The 27,395-nt window shown below is 39.9% G+C and overlaps 1 protein-coding gene across 1 annotated transcript in view; it reads right to left on the bottom strand.

Annotated features, from left to right (window-relative positions):
- The window catches only part of gse1b (Gse1 coiled-coil protein b), a 265,129-nt gene that overhangs the window by 234,634 nt on the left and 3,100 nt on the right, over nt 1-27,395 (bottom strand). The gene's annotated exons all lie outside the window — the stretch shown is intronic.

The raw sequence follows: 27,395 nt of genomic DNA, 5'->3' as shown, positions 1-27,395 counted from the left end.
CAAAGTGGCGTTATTCCATACTGCTTTAAAACAGTAATAGTTTTAAAATTGACAGAAATAAGGAAAATTTAGATTTTTATTAATCAGCTGGGTGAAGTAAAAGAAACTGCAGTACTATGCACATCAATTCCCACTTATTGTGCTGATCCTTGATAATCCACTATACATTTATGTCATATAAAATAATGCTCAATAGACTATGTCAACCCAGAGAATTTCAGAATTAACAACAAAACATGAACCAGAGGAAACAAGTGGATACTACATTACCACAGAGAATAAAATGTTCATTTTACCACAAAGGGTGGTGGGAATATAAAATTAATTGATTTTTTAAACTATTTTATAGTAAACTGAAATGAAGAACTTCTAAAATTGCAGCGCAGGTCTGTATTATCAGATTCCCAGAATAGGTCCTGATGCACACTGAAATTCTGCTCCATCATCTGTGAGAAAAGCTCAGCTCTTACACAAATTGAAATTGGCATTTAGATAGTGCTTGGATTGCACAGAACCACTCAAAAACGGTTACAACTTAACGTACAGTCCTCGTCTGTTAAACTATTCTGTGTTTAAGAATGTCGCCTTTTCTTCGTGACAGATCTGAAAATGGAACAAAGACCACTTATCCCTCTAGCCTTTACAGATTAAAGGGCAAACACCAACTTGCATCCAATCAGCCCACTGAAATCAAAGAACACCAAGGGCCACAGATAAAAGCACTGCACTGTTAAATGTCACCACCTCTGAACGTTAAACTAGAGCCGAAAATGCTAAGTTTCATGGCCCTGACCTGAAATGGCAGCTGATCTCTTTTATCTTTACCGATGTAAAAAAAACTCCCCTCTGATTACTGAGAAGCCATCAATCTCCTCGAGTGTTGTCCATTTCAGTCACAGTTTCACTGCAGACTAATCCTAAAAATCTGTCAAGGTCCATCAGGGAAAGAGAGTGGCGTGGTATCTGGCACAATGGGGAATTCTGGCCTTTTCTCTAGACTTCTGTGGCCCCTGCCTCATCCCGATCAGACGCGGCCTCAAGCAGGGTTAACTAGCAGCCCGACTCGGATTTCCTAACCACAGCCTCGACATAGGCAGAAGACCACTGCATTTTTCCAGAGCTGGGAAGCTGCAAGAGTTCAACTCGATCGCTTCCAAGCTCGTGCTTGAGTTTGGCTCAGGGCTGCCTTTCATCAAGTCTAGACGGCGTGAGAATGAAAGGGTGGCCCTGAGATGACCGACAATCAGGCCACCTTCTCGACACGGCCCAGGGCCGGCAAGCGGAGGACCACGGCGGCACCAACACACAAGCCCTTGCCTGCCCGTTCCGAACAAGCAGCTTCCCAACAGGCCGGCCAGCAACGGCAGCATCACACTTGAAGGGTAAACGGGGGTTTATGTTGACAAGTTCAACGTGTCCATTTTAAGAAGAATAACCCTAGCGATGAGGAAACCATCATGTACAACTACAAGTTCTTAAGTAATGACTAAAGTTATTAGCTTTTAAGGATTGTCCACATTTGTAATAGATTAATTTAGGCGCTGTGTAATTTTATATTGGATGGGGTGACTGTTAGAAGTCCTTTACGAGACTCGCAGTCCAATGCTAACCACTGCACGGCACTTTTGTATTTTATTTAAATAAGGGTACCGTCAACACATCTAACTAAAGACAAAGTACCAAGAAACAGTTTTCTTCAGTGTGTCTCCATCTTGTGTAACAGAACTGCACAGAAACAGAAGAAAAGGTAAGTTGAAGAGCAGAAGCCAAGCTCAGTTTGTTCTGTTTTTCATTTGCTTCTGTTTGTAATTGATATAAACTATGAAATTAGGACTCTGCCAAGTCTGGAGGGATAAGAGAATCAATGTTGGAAAAGCAGAGCCATAATTCATAAGTATCCTGAAATACTCTTTACTCAGTATCTTGAACTGAATACAGCTGATGACAGTATTTGCTTTGTTAGTCTACTTATTCATAACAAAAGCGGAAAAAAAAGTTTCTAGTCCATAAAACACTAAGTCAAATAACTTGAGCCAATGAATAATATTTAGTCAATGCCTCAGTTGAAAAAGGAAACAAGACAAATTTCCAATCAACCAAAATGCACAAAGGTCGTGACGAGCACAGCCACAGGCAATAGGCCAGTGTTCTCACATCAGGAACCTAGCAGAAGTCAAACTACCCTGTGTAAATATGATCAATTAGCAAGCACACACATCAACAACCTGGAAGGGGTCAGCTGAGTGTAAGGAAGCACACTAAGCCCTCTAACTAGAAATGAAAAATAGTCAACACTAAAATCAAGCACACAATATTTTAAAGTGCCTAACTTTTTGCCTAAAAAAATCCCCAGTCCTGCCCCAGCCACTAGAGATGGGAGAGGGTTGCTCACCCAGTTATTCAGTAGGGACACTGTGTGAACTGGGAACAGCTAAGAAACATGTGAACATGTAAAACCCAGGACAGCCCACCACTATTGAGATCCGTGGCCGTGAAGGGGCAAATACAACTAGACTCCTGGGGGGCTTCCAATATTTAAGTAGCAAATTCCCTACTATGGTCTACCGATTCAGATAGTCAATTGCTATGAGCTCTCCACACAAGCTCTTACAGCAGCCTCCTTAGGGCTTTTTTATGGGCAATGTAAACTATTATCTAGATTCTAGTGTCTTCCACTGCAGCATCATGAAGTGAAGGATATTCCTTCCTCTGCCCAATGTTCACTCCGGGTCAGTAGGAAAGTGAGGTGCACTACAGACGGAGGTTTGATTGTCAGAGCACATGACTCGTCGTGGCATCTTCTTCAGTTTTTTGGTAATACACAAACTTAGTCATTTTATCTTCTCAAACGAACCCTTGAAGTTGCATTTAAAAATGATTTTTTTAAATTGGCATTAAAAAAAGCGAATTCAGTGAAGGTTCGCAAATTTTTAAAAAATCCTAACACTGTTGTTTCAAAAAAAATATCCCACAAGACTCTTTCTGTAGATAAAACAAACCTTCAGTTTAAGAGAATCTGAGAAATCTTGGTAAAATCACAAAAAGCAAACATCTAATTGAATGAAGGGAGCCCCTGAGCGTCAGTTTAAGATTAAAGTGGCCCTACAGCTCAAAGTTTTGTTAGAAAACATCACAAGTTGAAGACTCTGTACTGACTATTATCTTGCAACATCTTGATGCAAGAACATCTTGAGTTCATTTCTCTGAAGGTGTTAAATAAAGAAACACAAGGAACCATTATCAAAGAGATTAGAAGAATGTTCTAGTCTGAATGACAGTAACACCCCAAATATTTTAAATATATTTCTGAATACAGTCTTCTAAAATCTCTGTCACATTTCTTTTAATCAGTGGAGCCCATGCATGGCACATCTGACTTGACCTGGGCTTGTGACATTGAATGTATACAGTAAATCTGCAAAAGTGTCCAATTTCTTTTTTTAAAAAGGCAAAGATAAAAGCCCCGCTGGTTGGTGAATTAATGCACACGATGTCTTAATAATAAACATCAGTAATAAAGAAATATATTGTTAATAAGCTACTGTTTTTTTACATCCTCTCTGAGGGACAATGATGTCACTGTGAAGGCAAACCTATTAATAGTTATTTCAGGCTTACTGTTAAGAGTAATCTCTTCTTCATATTAACTAGATCTTTATGTTAAAGTCAAATGTGAAACAAGTATTTTCTACACAACACAGTTTCAGTTTCATTGTGTGAATGAAAAGAAGCTAACCTATAGTTCATTGGTATATCATTCCATTGGCTAGATTTGTGCTCAGAATAACAGAGTATAACTCTCAAAAGATTTTTATTTCCTTGTCCTGACAAAATGAGCCTTAATTTCCCATGGAGCCCATATTCAGCTAACAAGAGACTAAATAAACAGAGCTTCCACCACATGGCTTGTTTAGTTTTATTCTTCAAACTGCCCTTTGCTGCAATTATCGCTGATGACAGATCATCAAGAAAAAAACAGACCAACAAAACGTTATACTGTGAATTTCCACATGTAACATTTTAAAAATAAACACATGCAACATATCCTAAATACTTAACAAAAAAGTGTTTGTCTGCTAAATAAACTGGAGAACACTTAATTCAAAGTAATTCAAAACTTGATTTCACTGCAACAGGCAAAATAAAAACGTAAAAGGATACAGACTCCAACAAAATTATGGATAACTCTACAGTACATCCTTCCAAACATCTGCTCATTTCCATCCAACTAAATCATTTGACAGCCAGATGTAACAATTTAAAGTCACAAAAAGAATAGAAAGAGAACAGAAATGTCACGTTTCTGATGGGCTTGGGGATATGCTACACTGCTTGCCTGTGCGGCCCAGCCTACAACTCTGAGCTCAGGAGGAACAGGTTTACTTTTCCTCTCTAATCTATTTTTGGATAGTCAGGTGCTCAATGAGACACCAGCTCTTTTGCAACCACTAAGCAATCCATACTCAAGTTGTACTGCAAGTGAACAATATATAAAATGTTAATATATAAAAAGATTTTTATTCACCAGTGCTCGAGTGGATACATTTGCATTTTACCCCTCAGCACAACTCTGCCACTTTAAGGGATGTGGTAGAAAGTAGGCAACTTAAGACTCAGGTTTTGAAGCTATGTTTGGGCTTCTGGGAGAGATTGTGCAAAAAAACATCATATTTCAGACAGCTCCGTTACAATCGCCTTTGGTTTGCTTTGGTTGCTCAAGCGAAATCCCCATATGAGATGTTTCTCCCCAGCTTCCTGTGTGTTTCAGGACTGATATCACCCAGCTGATGAATTCTTCAAACAAACAGATGGTCAAGGAATCCAGTAAATGATAGTCTATTTATCTAGACTGAGAGTAGCTGCCTGCTTCTCAGCTGGTGGTTTTGTGAAGCCCCTTTGACCGACACTCTCTGTGCTCAAGGGCATGTTTCCAAAGATCTCCCCGCCACCCAAGTCAGAGTGAGCCCGCCAGGAGCGATAACAACAACACCAGGCCTGTCAACGGCCAGCCTCATTGTCCACGTTCAACTGACAGTGCCGGCAGGACTTACAGCTGCTGTTACACTCGGAAAGCACTGCTCCAAGAGCCTTTCTCAGGAATCAGGGAACACACCAAGGCATACAGTACGTCAGAGGAACCCTCTCCAAAAAAGTGGTCCACATTTTCTGGTTAGTCCTCTCCGAGTTCTTGCAAAATGCTGTGGGGAACAGCGCACAGGCTGAAGAATGCATGCCGCAGTGGTTCATAAAAGACTGCGATCGAGGGAAGGCCATTAACACTGATCTGTGATTCTTGTACTTCTTGACCATTCATGGAGTTTTAATAGCCTGAAGAAAACATGCATATTTCCTGAGAATGATGTCATATCTAGAATCCAAAAATGTCTGCTTTGAATTTCTTTCATTTTTTTCTTTTTTGCAGTCAAGCAAATCTGCAAAACCATTCCCTTGTTTTTAGTCTTGCTACAGAATGTACCATACCTGAATGTAAATAGTAATAATAGATTAGTAATATAGATTGTTGTATAGTAACAGAGGCACAATATTAATAGATGTTTCACTTATGTAGTCCCTTCACACTGCACCCCAGGCTGTGAAACACTACCACAGGCGGGGGAACTTCATGACACTGACAGTTTCTCTTTAATGCATTATAGCTCATTAATCAGACTTCAGCCTTCATACGATGCAGTCTGTCAGTATTTACTTTCACAGCTTTTTATTGGATTTAAAACAATCCCACTTGCACTCCACAAAATGTACACAGGGACGCAACCAATTAAACAAGGACCTCTTCGTTTGCAGCTATAGTCACAGAAATACCCATTTTAATCAGGCCCAGGCTGAATAAGCCAACTGAGTGCCATGTATGATACACAGAGGAGAGCGAGAAAGGAGGGCGGGGGGAAAAACAGCCCAGCATCAAGGTCCCAGTGAGCTACTGTGCAGGCGCCAGTGAAAAAGACAGCAAGAAAAAACCCACAGAAATTCTCAACAGATGCGTGAAGCCCTTGTCAGCATTCCTGCAAGGTAACGCAAGGTCAGAAGCAAGCAGGAAGACAATATAAGGACTATTTGGGCTCCCCCTCTGCCAGATGTGTTTTAATAAGGCGGCTGCCCTCCAAGCTAATAAGGTCAGGCTCTGGCTCCAGCAAGACGAGCAAACAAGTAGACTCTTGGCAGGAATTCAGGTCTGACTTGGCACTCGCTGCTTCCCAGCTTCCTGAAACCTTCCAGCTTCTAAACCGCCAGAGAAAGCAAGCTCCAGTCACCCCCCTCTACACCAGACACTTATTAGACATTTCCCTTTTTTTCTTTAGAAGAGGGAGAATGTTCAACAGCGCTGAACTGTGAACTGATTTCAGCCCCTCATGCCAGTCCGGCTGTAAGTCCGCAGACAGGTCTGCTGAAGCCGGACGGTCAGGGACGAGAGCGGCGAACGGCACGACATCCTGCTACATTCTGCCGCTGGCTGAGGCGTTACAGGTAGACACTGGGATTCGCATCGTGTTCAGAAAAACAAACCCGACTAGCCCTACTGTTTAACTAACTAAAAGTGAGCTAAATATTCCAGACCTGTATATTCAAAGATACCTCATTACTGGGACGTTAAGGTTCTATTATTTTCTTTCTTAGCTTAACGCTTCCCTGAGCTGTGCATTTTTTAACTAACTCTCAATTCTGTCAGAAACTATTTTATATTTCTCTATATTTAAGTAACAGATGCCTGTATGTGTTCAGAGAGTAATGAAACTATCCATTTTCCTGAGATTCTGAATTCTTGGGCCAAAAGAAAGTTCACCCTGGAGAAGTTAATCTAAGTATCAAATAGTATTCATCTCTCAAGACTTGAATTTGCACTTTTCTTCAAGGTCAGTTAATTCAGTATAGTTAAACAAAAATATCTACACTTTCAAGTAAGATCAAACTGAAGAATTTTTTCCCCCTGTTTTCATCACTGAAAATAGTTAATTACTAATTGTACTTAATTTCTAAAACAATTCCACGTAAAGGAGGAGCCAAACATGATAAGAAGAGCCAGCAGATGAGTGAGGAAAGGAAGAAGAGAGCAACACTTCGCAAAGACGACAAAAACAACTGGGGAAAAAAGCGCACTGCTGAGAGAATCCCTGCCTGTCTCCGCCGGGGCCGTGCGGCCCAAGTGCCACTCAACATACGGTTGCCATGGCATCACATTGTCCAAGACTTATGACACTCTGGCGTAAAGCGCTCAGAGGGTCTGTGTGATTCACAGATTAGCAACAAGTGAGCTGTCTTTGTCTCATGCGATCCCTGCCAAGGTCTCAAAGGAAAGGTGATGGAGTTCATATTGTCTCACCTTTCACGTAACTGCACTGCAAAGGCCACAGATAAAAAGTTTCTCATTCACATTACATGCAGCTGTGCAAGACTACAACTCGCTCAAGTGCGTTGTTACAGTTCAACTTTTAAAAGATTTTAGGCATAAAAATGCTTTATCAATGAGGAGCATTTTTCATTTTAAAATGATCAATAAAGAAACATTTACAATTAGATGTGGAGTAAATGCTCTAATTCTGAATGACAAAAGTTCTATAGTACAGATGAGGCCCTAGGAAAGTAAGAGGCCACATCTGACAACTCACTCTGACTTGGGAAAAACCTAACATTCCAGCAAATAATAAATTCCCAGTTTTACAGCATGTGAATCTGCTTAAAGAACAAAATACTATTCTCTTTCTTGGATTAATTCTGCATTCACAAACTGGATAGAAAAACAGGCACGCATTGCTACCAATCCAATGTAAACCACTGAAAACCTGAAACAGCAATTTGTGTTACACAGCTATCGCTTTCTATTCTACCTCTTTTTCTCTAGTAGAGTAAGAGAGCAGTTTCACTTTTTAAACTGTTTTAGCTGAGGTGCAGTAGTGCAAGGTGCACTGCAAATAAGATTTCATTAAAAAGTCAGCTCCCCTCAACTAGAAGCATTTTTTTTCTGTGCACAATTATGCACATTTGAGCCATTAGAACTTACTGAATGCCCGCTTCAGGGAATTTTACATTGGTGAAGTGGGGACGCTCAGACGCCAATGGATAGATGGAGGGACAGTAATCTTAGCTACAACCAACTATTTACATCACAGACAGAACACAAATGGCCGAACGTTTTCTCTTTCACTTTCGGGCTTAAACAATACAGTAACACACCCTGGCCCCATAGCTGCGTCCAAATTATTCAAAGCAGAAACAGATATTCATTAACAGGGGATAATGTAATGCCTGAGGAAAAACTATCAATTAAAGATTGAGCATGCAAGCATTTTCTTTACCAGCCTATAGTGTATCATGCTTGGAGACTGTAATTTAGCAGTCCTCCCAGTGCTCTTCAGCTAAAGCCCTCACATTCATATATACCTGGGATGTCAGTAGTATAGATGTGAGTCTTTCCAAGCCCAGAGAGAGGACATCGTGACATCTCACCTGCGCCAGAACTGCTCCCTTTCGAAGCGCTGCATGATCTGCACTGCACTGTATTGGCTGCCAAATGTCAATGTGGTTTGGCGTTTCTAAAATCAAGCCAGTATTGGGATTGCACTGACCACCGACCGCATCTCAGTTTCTTCTTCAGCCAGATGTCCTTCTGTGATTCCGACAACAAGCTACATCTAAACAGACCGCACTACACCACACAGTGACCTCAGAGCTGCGGCCTTCTTGAGTTTCCCCAGGAAGCCACACAAGATATTCCCAAGAGGAACGGAATGGGAAAGAGATCCCACTACAATAGTGAAAACAGTCTGACCTATGAGGCAAGGATTACTTTGCCTCAGGTAACTCTACGTTTAAGGTCCAAACAACATGTAAACATTAATATTTGACACTTTTCTATAACCCTGGTCACAACTTTCCCAGATCTGCTCCAGCAAATGCAGTCAGTGTCGCAGTTTCTTCTCTTAATGTTTGCTGCCATTAGTTATTTATGACCATGTGGTGGTTGTGCAACTCTCCAAGAGAAGCTGTAAGGCTAAACGTCATCACAAATGTGTCAAATTTAAATCTCTACTTGCAAATTTGAAAATACAACTTTTCCATCCTGTGTAAATGAGAAAAGGTTTACTCATACTGGTTTTTGTCCCCTCTAAGCCACCTATTATGTGGGTGTTTATCACCAAAGCAGAAAACGTATGTGAGCATAATAAAAATATAATTTAAAAACAACAGGCATCCATTAGTAGATCAGATTTGTATTTACCATTTACATCAAACCTGATGTAAAACAGATTATCTGATTTGCAACAGGTCTAAATAAAACATGTTCTGGGGTTAACTCAGTACATGAGAATCCAAGAGGTCTGTTCACACAGCTATTTAAATTATTATCATGCATGGTATTCTGGGAAAAGTAGCCATTCCAAGAAAAATTAGAAGGTTTACTGTGTATAAACCATAAATGTAAAAAGGTAAGACTTCCACATTTGACTGAAAAATAATTTGTCAAGTAAATGCAAAATTCATACTCACACATTCCAAAAATGCTCTTTTTGAGAAATACAGTAGTTTTATTCAAAGAACAGAGGACAATTTTAAAATATCAAGTAGAGAAACTGACCAAACTGTTCTGTATTACAATTCATAACTCGGAGATGTGGAAAGAGTTAACAGAATTCATACTCATTTCAAAATTACTGTATTGGAAAACAAAGGTTTATAACCAAATGAAAAATGATCATTTTCTGAATCGAAATCTAATGTATCTGTTCAATAAGGCTACTCAGGATAAACAATATTTTTGAGACACAACTGGAAGCAATTTTTCAAGTCCCTTGCATGCGATATTCACTTTGAACTCTGCTAAGAAATATGGATATGAGGTCATTGTCAATGTTAATGTCATGATACTTCCCAAGTTTTCCTAGATTTAATTACTATAGTTCAGCAAAACAGAAGCAAACATTAGTAGTTTTCAGAACAAGAGATGATAGGCTCAGTTATCCTAAGACTGAGAAAATGTTTTCCTAGCATAACTAGGAGTCACAGAGAACAACATCTGTGCATGAAAAGATTGGGTTTGAAACTAATGCAATGAGTGGTGCTTGACAACTGGATATAGCTTCTTTCACTACATCAAAAGACAAAATAAGCCTTAGTACAGCTGCTATAATGCACAATGACCTACTAGGTTCTGTTCATGTAGAAACAATTTTCCTTGAAATGTCAATTCAATTTTCTTAAGTTGTACAAAAGAATGTGTACATTCGTGAAATTGAGAGATGTGGCCACTAACAAAGAAGGTGTCTCTTTCTAACTCCTGCAACTCTTTCTGCTCTACTTAATCACAGAAACCTCCTTTCCCCTGGTCAATCTTCCTCTCTAACTGGGCTTCCTCAAGATGAACTGCTTGGCAGACGCTCTGGGATCATACTAGAAAGAATGAAATCAGACAAAGCCTCCCACATGACACCAGAGATTTTAAGCATTATAATTGTGGGTTCAGAGAAACAGAGGCTACAACCAGCAAATCTGCAGTACTGTTGGGACTGACAGCCACACTCCACTAAGACCTATACAGACAGCCTTAGTTACTGGAAATTCACCCTTCTTTTATGCTGAACTATAAATTAACTCTTTCTGTCATGTTGCATTTACAGCTATTTCCTTCTCCATCAAGGCCTTGCTTTAATACAGTAAGGCAACACAAAGGAAGGGTACATGAGATTACCTTAAACTCAAGATGAATGTCCTGAGGAACAGCTGTGGGCCGGGTGAATCATTATAGACCATTGTTGGCCTACTGAGAAAATGTAAGGCACATACTTAACTCAGCATTCAATTTATCTCAGAAACCTTTTGTGTTACAGTAAGTAATTAACCATTGCATAAAAAGTGTAAGGCTGCATTTATTGGTTTTGATTCAGAAAAGTGCTTGGCACATTAACCAAAGCTTTCAGTTATGTCAAAACAAGTAATAAAAAGATAATGCATTAGTGCTTCTCCTTTGAGCAGATAACTCAATGTTAAATGGTGGGAAATCAATGACGGAACAAAACATCTTCATTGATGCGGTTTGCTTAAGTGTCTTCATTCACCCATCTGAGCAATAATAAATTCACCTTCTGTATCATATCAAAAGAGGTCCCATACATCCATATTCTAATCCGCCTTATCCAGTTCAGGGTAGCAAGGGAGCCAGAGTCCTTCCCAACAAGCAATGGGCACAAGGCAGGATACACCCTGGATGGGACACCAGTCCATCTCAGATAGGGGTTCCATTATTTCTTACCAGTTACATTTTTTAATCTAAACATATCTACAAAAGCACTTCTTTCAAATTACTGCCCCACCTTTTACCCTCAGAATTCAATAATCCTCGTTGTTCTCTTTCATAAGACCATTGTGGTACATTAATTCCCAAAACACAATAATGGGGCAGGATGGAGGTGTGAACTTCCATCGCTACCCTTTGGTTTCCACTTTTGCACACCTCTGCTGACTTTAGCCCTGCTGATTGCGAATTGGAGTAAGAACGTCTTGCTGACATACTTTTAACCTTAGCTTGGCCAAAAAAACAAACAAAAACTGCATGTGTGTATATTTGGCAGAGGAGAGGAAAAGACTGGAACTGAATAAATGAGGCAGGGGGAGAGAGAGGAGGAGGAGGCGTCCAGAGTCAGTGAGCAGTTTTTTGGCAGCCCCTCTCACAGATCCTGGCTGCTAGCCCGGCTCTGAACCGAACTTAAACAAACTCCTGTTGCAGCCATCTGCTCGGCTTTAAAATAAATCAAACAATCTGTTGAGCCGTGGGTGATCGAGTTTCCATCTGCGCGGCGCTCGCTCGCCTGCCTGGAGCCGGTACTGGCCTCCACCAGCCAAAAGGGGCCTGGCAACATGTGGCCTCACTAATTCCTAAAGGAAAGAAACAGGACCCCTGGCTCCTAACTCAAACCAAGTGCTATTTTTACAGCAACCCACAAAAAAACAGAAAAAAAGGTTTATTCTTAGTGGTCCATATAACTGCATGGTTTCAGAAGTCAGAAGAAAACATCTTAGTAAATAACACTCACACTGGATAAATAATTTTAATCTAACACACCAGCAAGTTACCCTGCTATTGCTATTTTTCCTTATTTGTTGCCTAAACAGAAATGGTACCAATGTCAAGTTTTAACACACAGCCAAATAAGCTTTATTCTCTTTTCCCTCTTAACATTAATCACAAACTGTATGGTAGGGGTGTCTCACTTCTCGTAGGCCAGTTAAATGGATCTAGATGCTCTAATGGAAACCAGTGGAAAATGTTTGTGAATATTTTAAAAAATTAAGCTCAGAGTTGTGTTATTTCTCTATGAAGAACTTTGACAGGGTAGTTTCACATCTCCTAGCAGAGGATGAATCTCGCTCACCACAAATGTTATCAGCTTACCGACAGACAACTTCATTCGCTGTTCCCAACCTCCAGTGCTCGTGAAATGTTACCATGCCTTTTGGTTTTCCTTACTGTTAAATTCCTACTGTTTGAACCAAATTAGGTGCTCTACCACACACATTACGAAGCCGATCATCAAGAGTTCTCTTCAGTTTCCCTTAAAATAGAATCTTGAAAGCAGCTCACAAATGTATCCTGTGAAAGGCCTGTATTGGTGTCTGTCTGTCTGCCTGCCTTGCTTTGCTTTGCTTTACCGTGGAAAACGTGACAAGTCTTTACGTTCTGTTATACGAGTTCTAATTTTAAACAATGCAGGATGTCACTGGGACAGCCAGCTCCACAGGCTGAATGTCTGTGTGGAGAATGGGTGTCAAAGTGAGGTCTGTCAGCAGACACCACACGTTCCCGAGTTAAAAGACCTGACTTCCAGCAGGGAGCGTTTTAGGGAGGGGATCGCTGTTTTTCTGGGGAATGGGTAAATCATTACAGCTCTAGTCGCTGCAATTCTGGGAGACTTCAGGACAATCCTCAAGCGCTTGCAACCCTAGATATCAGAGTTCGATCTATTAGATCTATTAACACTGTTACAGAAGGTCAGGAAAAGGTTCTGAAATTGAAAAATTATAAATTTCATGAGGTGTAAGATGGATATTACTTTTACAAACAGGCAATCAAACAAATAGATTTGTGGTTTAAAAAAAAAAAAGAGGATTATATGGGTCACATTCCTTGTTTTGGCAAAACCCAAACTGACACGTACAAACCAACCTGCCTTGCAAACAGTACAGGACGTGGACCCGATATTTCTATTATCGTTGCACTGAGTGAGATCTCAGTCCCGAGCCTGTGTGCCTGCGTGTGTGCGTGCCATTAGCACTTGAGTGTGCTTATGTATGAGCATGTCACAGTGGAGTGTTTGTAATCACTCAGCCTGCAAGCTTTAAAAGGTATCCATGCCTCTGTGCAAGTGCAATGATGTCAACACCGTCCACTCATTCCCATTGGAAACTATTCTCACTGTCCCAGTTCTCCAGTGGGTATGGTTTAATAAGAGCCGATTTCAAGCAGTAGGCAAACTGCCACAGAGAAATACATAGGTTACACTATAAATGTTTTGGAAAAAAAACATAACAATTGTGTTCTTGAATGGGAATTATGAATACTCGTTCCTTTATTTGTGATGAAATCTATTTATAGCATACAGTAGCACACTTTCATGGCTACCATTTTTTTTTTTGTTCAACAAAATACACGATTCCAAATTGCTGGGAGATTCCAAGGCTGAGAATATCCATCATGATGTTTCACTCCCAGAAATAAAACAAAACAGTGCCCACACACGTATTTAGTATACCCCCTGCACAAACTTTTTCTGTATGTTGTGCTGCAAAGCATAACACTTATGCAGATATTGGCTTCCAATGCTATATATATATAATAGAAAATAGACGAGCTGAACATAAAGTGCTTAGGGCTTTCTTAGAGCTCCACTTTTCAACTTTAATGGAGGAAATGTGTTTAAAAGCCCCAAGTCTCAGCTCCCTGCTAAACTGAAATCCAAATTATTTTCTTTATGTAGGCACTGCTCTACATCTGAGTTTTATATCAGGGATTTATTAACAGTGGCAGACTTAGTAAACTGGCCAATCAGTTCAAGCTGTAAATATTTTAATCCTGATTCTGGCACATACAAAAAACTACAATTTGCATGAAATATATATATACTGCTTCAGAACTAGACACTGTATTTGTATTTTCTTTCTTTATATAAAAAAAGAATGGCTTAGTATAATTAAATAATATTAATCCAGGGAACTGTTCTGACTGAGACTGTTCTTGACAGCCGTGGTTAAAGTAAAAGAAAGACAGATTCCTGTTATCATCGCCATGGCTGGACATGCGGCTGCCTCATCACTGCCTTTTTCAGGGTGAATAAGAAATCCAATCCAAACGAATAGGAGAAAGACACGGTCAACGCATACATGCAGCCTGCTGGAGCCTCTGTATGCAAAGAGTTAACAAGCAGTTAGTTTCAGAGCCTTTTTGTGGGAATTTCACTCGTTTCCTCCAGTGAATTCCTGTTTCCTCCAGCACTTGTGTGTGGATATCACAAGGTAGCAGCTCCAATCCGAATGTGTGCTGTAAACAGATTATCACACTGCGACAGAAAGCACACATGTGGGGCTGCTCAGAACAGATTCGGATATGTCTGACAGCACAGGCATGAGGGTAACAGATTCCTAACAGTCCCACCTCTCATTCCCTGGTGGTCATTCAAAGAGCAAAGAGGCAGAATCCAGGGGCTGAAAAAGTCAGACAACAGTCATCACTGTTGCTCATAACATGCTTTGTACACACAAGATTTCTTTTTTCAGCTGTTAAAGTTCAGCACATACAGTACATGGCAGCTGAAGCACAGGTCCAGCACAGCGAGTAACTGGATTAAGTCACGAGGATTAAAATTTAGCATTTGTGTGATGAAGACTTGCCCAAACCCCACTCTTTACTTGGGGGGAAAGAACACCGAGCTTAAGAACATGCCCCCCCATCCACCCTCCACACACATCAAATTGCATCATATCCCTCACTCTTCTCTGCTAATTCCTTAATCTAACCCCAGGGGATACATTTAAATTAACAGATTCATGAAGAGGTGTTAGGCCTGCATCACCCTCCTGCTAAACTCCAAGAACCCTAGTGGGATACTAGAAAATGCAAGTGGGTTTACTATTGGACATATACATTTTGCATATTCAGTTGATTGCTTATTTATTTCCACCAATTCAGAGAGTCTGGCCCATTCCACTTACCTAGAACCTGTGTCCAAGAGAGTCCATGATCATCTTTGAATGTCATCATGTAGACACATGCACATACCTTTAACCTGATTATTATTATGGGCAGTAATCAAGCTCAGGTCCAATTATCTCCACATCTCACATCCCAGGTCATAATTGGTCAAAAAGTGCCACAAGAATGAAAGGAGTAAATTTTCATTCATTTTCCGTTAAATGACCAAGATCTTGATAGGGAACATGCTGGGATTTCCTTGTTTTTAAATGAGAGATACTCAGGTTGGGAACGCTCCTCTGTACTGGTGCATGAAAGCATGCTCACAGCTTCCCCATCTTCCTTTTTGTTTTGCACATTTACCACACACAGTCCTCTGGCTCCAGTATGGTTTCGCGCCATATGTTAATAGTCTAACTCACCTTCGGGACATCCTCTGCTTTAAACCACACAAATCGTCAGTTTCTCCCCAGTCCAGTACAGTTTCCACAACAACACTGGCTTGCAAATGGGGAGACCTGGCCAAGTGTAGACAAGTCACTTTAAAGCTTCTTGTGAAGTTACAGTCACAGATTAATCCGTAACATAATAAATAATTAGAATGATCAACCTGACTTTGCGAAGTATTTGTCTATTGTTCAGTTTTAGACTCATATGCCTGGGTAAAAGATACACTGCACCGGCCTACATACTTCACAGACCTGTGCTTATCCTGGTTCCCATAGCAACACGCAGACAGAATACGAGACGGTCCCTGAATGGGACACTGTGACATTGCAGGTTAACCCCCAGCAAATGCTGGTACCCATTAAGTGAGATGAATGGTTAAAGAGGAAATAGAGGAAAGAGGAGACTTGCTGGAGGATACGGTGGCAGTTTCCACAATGAGACCTTCAACTTTCATCAGCTCTCGAGAAATTGTCAAGAGCCCAAAACACTACTCCAGGTTGCTGGCGATATACTGGACAGCGCAGTTTTAAAAGGAAATGTTTTGAGCAAAATCTTCCCCACATTTGTATAGAATCAAATGTGACCAGATGATCTCACCACTGGCACGAGACATCTCCTAATGAAAACAAATCCCATCAGCTGCTAAAGACCTTTGCTACACAAGCATTCAGCAGAAACCAGAAACCTGTGATTGCGAGAGCTCTGCATCAGTTTACACACAAACACAACAACCACCAATATCGCAGTATTCTGCGCCCACACTTTAGAGCAAGGACAAGAACCAAGCCTGACAAAAAAGACAAAATCCAAATCAGTTGCTTTTTCTTCAAGAAGAAAGAGGTCAAAGAGGACAAGAGAACTAACGCTTCAGGGAGAGGTGTGCAGGTATGACAGGGGTCCAAGTTAATTGAGATGCCAGCGTGAAAGAAAACACTGAGTGTAAACTGAAAATGGAAGGTTTTGGTGAATTTTTTGGCATTTGAAAACAAAAACATTTGTAATAAAGTTAGGGACTTCAAGTAAACCAAAAGCTTCAATAAACTCCACAAGAATGCACTGTGACACAGAGTGGGGCAAACACAGAGCTGCTGGGAAATTAACAAGATTTTATAATGGGTGATAGTAAATTCATTGCATCAGCACTAAGAAACAGTGCAGACATGCCCTCCGTACAGCATCAAAATATAAACTTGAATTGTTTAAAATATTATTTTAAGAGATTATATTTTGCAATTGGTTTTGGAAAATAGAATTTCATTTTTAAAATGCAGTAATTCCCAAAGTTTTTTAATTATTTACCATGAGTCAGGGAGCCAGAGCAAATTAAGAGAGGGAAAAAGTCTTGCTTGTATACAGTATATATAAACTTGTACAACTGATACACATCAATGCTTCTTTTGTAAATGTTTTTTTTTCTGGCAAATGATTCTGCACTAGACAAAACAATCCAACCAAATACAATCAAATTCATAAAAGCCCATTAATACAGATACAAAATTCAAACTTTTTTAATGTATTGGCTGATGATTTAGCAAATGTGATTTCATCCACTGGCAGTCAAGTTCTTAAGTGATCAAGAGCTACTTATTAACTATCCCACACTGATTGTGTTTAATGACAGCAATATTCATAGTCTTCATATATCACATATATCATAGTGTTCTTTCTCAGATGATACCCCTGCTGAGTTTGAACTGGTGCAGGTGATGAGATGAGATGTGAGGCACCCTTGTTCTAATACACCTGTTCCCAGTGACGGAGGCCAACACCAACAGCCCATCAAGGTTTGATTTGCCAGAGCTCTTAGTACAAATTAAAACAGACCCTTTGCTCTAAACGGAAACCAGCTGTTTTCACATCCTCCCACAAAAACATACATAGTTATTCTTAGTGGTCTTCCAAATTGCAAGATTCTTTCATAGAATTTCTCACACTCAATTCCTTTCCAAGAATGGGGATAGCCCCAGAAGTCATGATTAACAGAATCCCAGAAGTCTGATAAAGTTAAAATACTTACTTAGATTAGTATCAAACTTTTATGTTACAAAAAGTAGGTTATTTAAATAAAACCATCAGCTCAATAAAAATAATAATAAAGGCCACCTGTTAAGCACCCAAGCAAAAGTGCTCTTACATAGCTTAGCCTCCATACGAATGGCTTGAATGCGCAGTTCTCTTAGGTAAGCAAGGCATATACTGCAGGTATCTCTCTGTATTTTTATTTCTTGATTTTCACCTGGCTTGACATCATACCAGATAAATAACCTCATCATCTGTTCCCAGTCACTTGAGTGTATCATTTAGTCATGATGCCAAATGATGCCATAAAACATTTAATCAATAACCAAAAAATTCTAAGACTGTGTATGCATAAATGAAGAAATGTTTATGTTGATGCTCAGTACATTAACAACACCTGGAATACTTATAATTAATTATAATAATAATAAATAATAAATAATAATAATAATAATAATAATAATTGCTTACACTTATATAGCGCTTTTCTGGACACTCCACTCAAAGCGCTTTACAGGTAATGGGGACTCCCCTCCACCACCACCAGTGTGCAGCATCCACCTGGATGATGCGACGGCAGCCATAGTGCGCCAGAACGCTCACCACACATCAGATATCAGTAGGGAGGAGAGCAGAGTAATGAAGCCAATTCATAGAGGGGGATTATTAGGAGATCATGATTGGTAAGGGCCAACGGGAAATTTGGCCAGGACGCCGGGGTTACACCCCTACTCTTTTCGAGAAACACCCTGGGATTTTTAATGACCACAGAGAGTCAGGACCTCGGTTTTACGTCTCATCCGAAGGACGGGTAAAATCACAGATTCCACATGGACACTGAACTATTCTCTTAGACTAACCCACTCAGATACGATAGTGATCTTGTTATCAACGGCTCCCAGTGGGCAAGCATGAAAATATTGGCTTTATGTTTTCTTATTCTGTTAAAAAGTGTGAGAGGGAAATTAAACAATGTTTATAGCTGCCACCCCGCCCAGTCATTAAAAAACATTTTAGTCTGTGGTGCCAGACCTCTCACCAGCCCAAAACAGGAATAATCACCTCATGCTGTGAAGCTCCATTCTGGGCCTTCAGTCTGCGATGCGCTAGCCGTCTGTAAACAATATGCATTCCATTTGCACAGAGCACATTCATTCAGCTTTGCTCTGAATTAACAGTCCTCTATAATAGAGGCAGGGGCCTGGCGCTGTCCCAGATTAAGAGAGCAACACTGTGTCCCGAGAGAGAATCTTGCAGCATGAGGCTGCCAAGCCTTAGACTCTGCAGGACAGACTCCCACTCTGGACCCCCAGCATCTCTGTCCTGTCAGTCAGTCCCTCCGCTCAACTGATAATCACTGTATTCAGGGGAAGATCCACATATAATCACAAGCTCCCAAAAATATGAGATGCAGAGGCAGTGTGCGCCCTCAGCCCAGATTACCACAGGCTGCAAAACGATGCCAAGTGGGTCTGCTGTAGAATCCCAAAGCTTTGCATTCTTTGGCTGTTCACAAATAAACTTCATGGAGTATCAACAGGGCACCCAGTTAAAAGAAACACAATACTGATTAGAAAGATGTGTGCAACACTGCATGACTACATTGCAAGAATGATGCTGTAATTGCCTGTATTTTAGTTTTCCACTGGTACAGAAGATTGCCGTTATACACATTTCACTACATTTACTGCAATGGTTACTGAACTACATGTGCTGCTCTATTAATAATTTATTAACCCATCCTGCATTTGCACTGAAAAACATTTCCCTTACATATTCTAACATAATATCACATTTTTTCCTCCCCTGCAGAAGCTTTGCTCTAAAGAAGCCATGTATGGCTCTGATCCATATAGGGATATAAACCTACTGTATTGCCCGATTCCCATAAAAAGACTACTCAACTTTTTAAGGACACAGGTTTTCCCAGCCTTCATGTAACATTGTAGGATTAGGACATTCCTCTCTAGACACACAAAACGAAGATTTTTACCTAAAACATTTATTAAATACATTAGAAAATGTCAATGAAAGCAGAGGAAAATGCAAGTGTTACACCTGTCCACCCTGCACAGGAAAGAAAATCCACAGCTGACCACATTCAGATAAAACCTGTGCAGAAATGTGTGAACCAGATGGTTTGCAGGGTAATGATGTGCTAACCACTTGCACACTAAAGACCTTTCACTGCCTCTGGCATTCTGAAATATCTCTGACTCAATCTGCAATGTCCCCAAGAAACGTCAATTTACCTGCAGCCATTCAAAGGTGTTTAACACCAAGAATCACACTTGGACTATCCATTCATCCATCCATTTTCTAAAGCTCCCTCCAAGGTTCACTTCATCCACACACGGGCACAAACGCTCACACCAGGAACCAATGAACCTACCAGTATGTCTTTGGAGGAAACCAGAGGACCTGGAAGAAACCCACACTGACCGAGGGAGAGCATGCAAACTCCACACAGACAGCACTCCGGGTCCGGAACCGAACCCAGAACTAACCACTGCAGCACTGTGCCGCCCTAAACGTGGAGGATTTCAGCAAAATTCTAGAGCACAGCGATTGAGACCGAAGAGTGTAAATGTTCTTGCTAGAATAAGGTTAGAATGGAGAGCTGCATCAGTGAGCAAGCAACAAAGGAACAAGCAGAGGTAGATTACTTGCTAAAAATTAAAAGCAAGTACAGTAAGTTTGCTTTTGATGCAAGGTAATAAGAAAGAAGATAATGGCTGTATAGCCTTCTTCAGATGTGTTCTCTTTGACTGACAGAACACAACTGAAAAAATCTTCACAGCCTAAAAGTTTTGTTTTTTTTACATTACATTTAAGCATGGAAATAACCTCTACTTGCTCCTTTGATGGTCTTGTTATAACTTGTAGCCTAGAGTGCTGCTCTAAATAAGACACATGAGACATTCACAATTTCTTTTCAAAAGCATTTTTCAGGCATAAAATACTTTGTTTTCTTGTGTATAGAAATAATTTCTTAGATCACACCATCAGGTAAGATTAACATTTTTAAAAAGTATAAGTGTCAGGGAAACAAATAAGTTGTCAGATTTCTTTTAGATCAGACCTTACCTCTTAGCTTCTATATTTCTTCTCCTTATAAAAAATCAAACCCAGAATGATCAGTGACACAATGTGAAGTTGGGTATCATAGACATGCATCTCAAATGATACATTTTTCCTTGTTTTACGTTTGCTGCTTACCAACTATGTGCTTCTGTGTTGCAAAAGTTATTGTGGTTTTGAAGTAAAATACAAGTCTGGACTCCTCAGGAAACTAAAGGGAGTAACTTGAGTGTAAGCTGAGAAAAGCTAATGAATGGAAAGTACACCACTGATTCCAACCGCCTGAGAAGACAAACCAATAAGCACAAGGTGTCTGTCAGCCAAACAGTCTGGACATGTCCACCACTAAGCAATTATCACAGAGACAGCTGGCTTTGCGTTGGAACAATATAAGAAAGCCTTTCAGGTGGTGTATATGTCCTTCTCCGAGTATATGCTGAATTTTCATTAAACAGGAAAAGCTCTCAGAAGCATTTCAAACTAACGTTATCCATGAAGTAATTCATTCATATTAAAGAGCCCTGTAATGGGATGGTCAATTGCACATAATTGAATTTCATTAACCAAACAAGTTGCCTTTCGAGTTCCATCTCATCTTATAAATCTACTCTTTACCTTTGCTGGCTCAGGCAGTAACACTGCTGCAGGGCTGAAAATATTAATACATCATCATTAGCAGATTCTGACAGCTCTCTTTTTTTTTTTTTACATGGAAGGAGACAGCTCCATCTACAAATTGCTCGACTCAACCCTGAGCTCTTACACTTACACCACTACACACAGACTAGGGGCAGACAGGTTTCTAGATATTCCTTCACAGCTCTGTTGCCATACTGTCATTAGATAAGCTCACGTTCTCTCCTAAAAACATACAGCTGAACAGAAACTTTGATCCTTTAATACCTTAAAGACATTATTTCCATAATGTGTTTGTAACTAGATTTAAAAAAAGCACATTAATCACAGAAAGTATGTTACTAAATAAGTGTATCCTTACTTTATAAAAGTAATCTACAATATTAACCAACGCAGCAGCAACAACAGTAAAAAATGCTGTCCAGGGTGCAGATGACCGGTAAATGACAGACCGATATCGCCAACCCAGAGCTTGCCACAGCCATTAAGTGTTAAGGCAAAAGAACAGCATTTCTTCTAACTTGCAACCCCCATTTAAAAGGATCTTGGCATTGCTTGTATATTAAAATTGGAGCATCTGTGTTACATTTTCAATGTAGCTTACAGTAAACCACACACTGTAAAGTAGATAAGAAGCAGGCCACCCACAAAAGCATACTCCACTTCACATTTATCCAATATCTCTGGACAGACATTTTGACCTCTGTTGCTGCACTTTCTCCAGGGTTGTATATAAGTCATTCAGTTGATTCAAACTATTCGTTCCAACTCTTCAACTCGGCATTAGCCTTGCTGTGTAGAGCAATGAAAGTGCACGTCTTATTTCTTGACCACAACTGCTCACAGAGTGAAGCAATAATAAATTGAACGCACTGCTCAAAGTTGAAGAAATCTTGTTTTATAGAATGGGCCAGATGCAATGCCAAGTCACTGGGCCATGATCTGTCCTGATTAATAGCTGCACAGCTGGATTCCAGCCAAGCTCAATCCCAGAAGGAAGTGCAGTTCCTCCACCGAGGGCCGGCGGCGGGGCCTGGGACTGTCCCCTCTGGGGCCGGGCGGTACGGCGCACAGACAATGAGCGATGACCAGACGAGGAAGGGCTTCCGGTTTCCACGGCGACCCTCAGTCTTCTGCAAGGGTGTCTTCTCGTTAACCAGGTTTTGAGCACGGTCTTTGCAGACGGATCTCATTTTTCTTATTTTTAGAGTTATTATTTTCAGAAAATCCTAAAAAAAAAACCTTCCTGCTCTGATTTTTCCCACATGATTAATTTGTCGTCAATCTTTCTGAAGCGACTTCTTTTCCCAACATGCCACATCCTGACGGTTGTTTTTCTTTCTTTTTCAACAAGCACGACACAAATAACCCATATGGCACCAGTCACACACACACTATAAAAACGTAATCCCCTCTATTAAACTGTTTAAAAACTTATTTTGTGGAAAAAAATCATCCCCAAATTCCAAAATCCAAACCAAAAACTTTCCACTACTGTTTAAAGAAACAGCTTGAGTGGCACTCAAGCATATTCTGTTCTTGAGAGTTTTCAAGTCAACAAGAGTTTGCTTACAAAATGTAGGCCCATTTGACTGAGCATAATTGCCTCACAATATATGATTTTTACAAATCATAGATTACAAAATCTAACACTGTCACCTCATGTAATGACATTAAAATGAAATTTAACTAACAGCAACAGCCGCCAGTATTAAGACGACTGGCTACACACCCATACAACAAACATCTTCATTAAAAGAGAATTTTATTACACTGTGGCTTGAATTTAGCCAAAACATTTAAACACCAGTAAGCTGAAAATGTGTCAAACAGCTCTGGGTTTCCTGTGAACTGCAAATTCTGCCATTTTTAAACCCATTCAAGGTGCAATAACCTTCATCTGGCTCAAGGACTTTTAAACAAAGCTGTGCCTTGCGACTTGCTGGATAAAACAAACTGCTGTCTCTTCACAGTAAATACAAGTCAGCTGAAATGGTATAGCAAAATGAAAAACTGTTGCAGGGTACTTCTCCTGGGGAATTCTGTTTCTTGTGCAAAAGGGAAGCCTATGAGGTATTTATGGAATTCTGTGTCTTTTTGTTTGGATATATCAGCTTTATGATGTTATAATCATAGATTTGATAAACTGTGTGTGTAAAGTTTTATGGGAACTTGCACAAGAAACTAGAGGATACAATGTTTAAACTAGTGTTACAAAAAGTATTTTCTGAAGAGCAGCATTAGTCTTGTGAAATGAGGTTTGAAAATTGTCAGAACCAGTACTATGTCTTCCAATGAAATGATTTAGTTACTTCTTAGAGTCTGTAAGTCATTAATATTGTATTAAAAGGAAACTCAAAAATGTATTAACAAGTTTTTTATAAGAAAATAGCAGTTGCATACTTGGAATGCCCCTGCATATGAGCATCTTCTTCCAAGTGTGAACTCTCCCAACATGTAAAGGCAACCAGGAGCAAGGACAACCTCAATTCAGGAAGGGGCTGAGGCTGACCTTCTGGTCAAGTGTTGGCATTTGTAGGACCAGGGCTGGTCCACACCCATGAACACACTGATGGCCCTCAGCCACCTCTTCATATCACATCAGCAGTAAGAAGAAAAGAGAGACTGCTAAGTAAACCAATTAACTTCAAGCCCTGTCAAAACACAGAAACAAGAGCCTTTGTTTGATTTTAAGTTGAAAAGAATGAAATCCATCGTTTCCAATTCTCTACAAACACAGATCTTGCAGTCATGTCACTTTGCCATTCAATATGTTAATGCTTATGGCTTTTTTAAACTCCTAATGAGCAGGTTGCCAAAATGTAGGCTGTTTTTTCAGTCACAGGAATGAATGTGCCTTAAAACTCACGTGTGGGTGAAAAACTACTGGTGTTGATGTTAGGTGACCAACCAGGGCCTCAATTTCAAGGGAATTGATCATATACTGTACTGTAATATGAAACCCAAACAAAAATTCCTACTGATTGTACTTTAACTTTACAGCTTGAATTACAACTGGAACCATTAATTTACAAACTGATCTCATCAGATCACTATAAAGGTACAATGTTTCAGACATTCAAACCACTGATCCCAGATACCCAGGCTCTACAGTCTTGCCCTGACCACATGCTTGTTACATATCAAGAGTCTCAGTACAGCAGGTTTTATCCTTAAATCACTGATCCACAGGTGTTTGGAACCATTATGTTTTGACCACTGAAGAGAAGTTTCTTTGTTCAATTAAGTAATGTAGAGATCATATGAAATAAGAATCCCAACATCCTGTAAATTTCAAAGCTTACAACGGGCTTTGAAGTAGACCAATTATCTTTAAAAAATGATCCTACCTTGCATTTGTGGCAAGTCTTAAACAGGGTTGGAGAAAGTTATTTATAAAAAGTAATGTGTTACAGTTCCAAGTAGGGGAGAATCTTTATAAAAACTAATCAGTTATATTAGTCTGTATAGGAATTGCACAGTTAATACATAAACTCGTACACTATATCTTAAAAGCAACTCCCTCAAACTTCTTCAGGAGTGGAGAAGAATTCAGGAGATTGTACAATTACAGAATGATGGAACCCAGGTCTTTAAGGGCTTGGAAAGATCAAGCAAAAAAGGCAGGATTAGAGAAATGAGTTGGATACAAGTCACAGTAACGCTACAGCAAATGAAACAGCTGAATATCTTCTAAAGCAGCTCTTCATTGAGCTGCCTAATAGGGAACAAATTTGAATGCTCTGTTAAAAAGTTCATCACCATCAAAGCAGAGCGCAAAGTTTGGCTAAACTCCCTGACATGTAATTATGAATATGCCTTAGACGTGCCATGGACTATATATAAAGTGTGTTTGAGTGCTTTATATGGGCATGTCACATGGCCCTAAAGTGAACTTCCAGACCATCATGTGTCATATCTCATTTCATTCTGATGCACAAATCTCCTTGGGTGTTTTCAATTAAAGAAGAGCCATTTTCTTGCCAAAGAAATGACAAGAAAGCTTGGTTAACTTACCCAGTGTGGCAGGCCTGTGTCAAAGTATCATGGTTCTACTGAACCTATTTATTTTTTAATGCCTCAACCCCCTAACAATCCTAATTACACCAGAGCAAAAACAGTAAAGGAGAGGCAGATCATAAGAAGCTGATAAAGTTATTCTTAATTTCAATTGACTTAAAGAATTAAGCTCTACAACAAGAATAAGTTGGAGGAAAAGGACAACCACAATGACTTGTCCACAGTTTCAAGTCTTCTGTAGGTCTCTGTGAAATGAGCTTCTCAGTCTCAGCTTCTGTCTTAGTGAACAAAAACAAATCCACAATATACTTGAGCACGATAGTAAACGTTACTTAATGTGAACACAAAAACTAAAACTACAAAAAAATCTAAATCGCACACAAACTCCAAAATTGCTGGGCCACACAACTGTTGATTTATATGCAAGAAGAATCAAATGACCGTGCTGAGAAAGATACTACAGTTTTCTTTATGTCAATGAACAAGACTGATGTATTATAAAAAAAGAAAGTTTTTTGTCTTCATTATTATATTTGATAGCCATGTTCTTGCCTATTGGAAAGTACTGGTAAATAAGGCAAATCCATATTAAGGCGGTGAAGCTCAGATTGTGCACTGTAATGTGATCCTGGAAACCAGAAAGTGTGAAATGTATCTAAAAGGTCAGTCACTGCAGTATTGAACAGCGCTGTCTCTTTCTCACTCTCTCTTTTCTTTCCTCTCACCGATAACGGGCCAGGCAACGGAGGAAGCAGATGTGTGCCTTATACTGACATGACAGTGCTGACAGGCAAGCTCGCGAGCAGATCACATGTCACTGGAAGAGGAACACCTGCTTCCCAGCCCTTCACATTTCCAAAGCCATGAAGTCATCCGTTTGCTAAGACCACAACAGCTTAATTGTCCGTGTGTCTTTGACCTAAAGCTTAACTACTTCTCTTTGGATCTTCACGTACTTCGTACAGTAATTTTACATGCTTTACCATGACCCATTGCTAAAAATTCCCCTATCCAACCAACAATTTGTTATTAGAAAAATTGCCATTCTTAACCATGTGCTTCCCATTATAGAAAGAGAAAAATAATGCAACAGGAAGAGAAACTGAGACATTTCACAGTTCATCAAACAATTTTGCAAGAGAACTCTACATTTAGGACAGATGGAAAATTAAGTATTGTGCAGTATACCTTCTGTACACTGTGTTAGTACAAATACTTCTGTGAATCTAAGATTTCGGCTTTTTTAGTCATTTAAGGCACTTTTTAATCAGGCACAGACTGCAAATGCTGTCCCACACATGACCTTTCTGATGAAGGGCAGACTGGAGTCTGGGTTCAATTGGCTAGCGTTTATGTTCTGCAACTAAACAGCAAAGCCCAGGAAGCCTTTCACCAGCCCACGATACTTACTGGCTTTTTTAATGTCTGCCACAAACTACATTTTGCAGTTTTACTGCCTTTTTTCCTGATAACGTCCTCCCATGTTCTTTTTTTCCCACATTCCTAGCCCTTGGTTTATAACTGAATCTCCTCCTATCAGTTTGGCAAGCTTTTCACCACAACATATGACATTACACTGTTGCTAAGAAGCATTTACACAAGGTTTAGACATCCCTTGGCTCCACTGCAAAGCACAACGCTGTTGCCAGGAAAGAGATCAAATGGGTGCAAGGTTGACAGCCATGGGTCAGCCAGCAGAGCCAAAAGAAAAATGCTCAGCCTACGTAGATTTTGTCCAAAGATAAACACACACCGGTGTATGAACTCATTCGCACAGCATGACAAAAGGCATAAACAAAAAACGGTTACTCATACTGTATCAGAAATGAAAAAAGAAACAAATGATTTTTAAAACTGATTACAGAATCCAGACCTCCAGTCACTAATGTCTGCCCTCATTTAAATTGTGTTGAGAAGTCTTACAGAAACAAACAGTACAGAACTGCGATATAAGTGCGCCAGCAGGGATCAGCACAGCTTATCACTTTGATGA

The sequence above is a fragment of the Lepisosteus platostomus genome, chromosome 20 (assembly GCF_059453375.1).
Source record: "Lepisosteus platostomus isolate fLepPlt1 chromosome 20, fLepPlt1.hap1, whole genome shotgun sequence".
In the NCBI taxonomy this organism is placed as follows: Eukaryota; Metazoa; Chordata; class Actinopteri; order Semionotiformes; family Lepisosteidae; genus Lepisosteus; species Lepisosteus platostomus.
The sequence above is the reverse complement of the archived record's forward strand: the minus strand, read 5'-3'. Positions and strand labels throughout refer to the sequence as shown.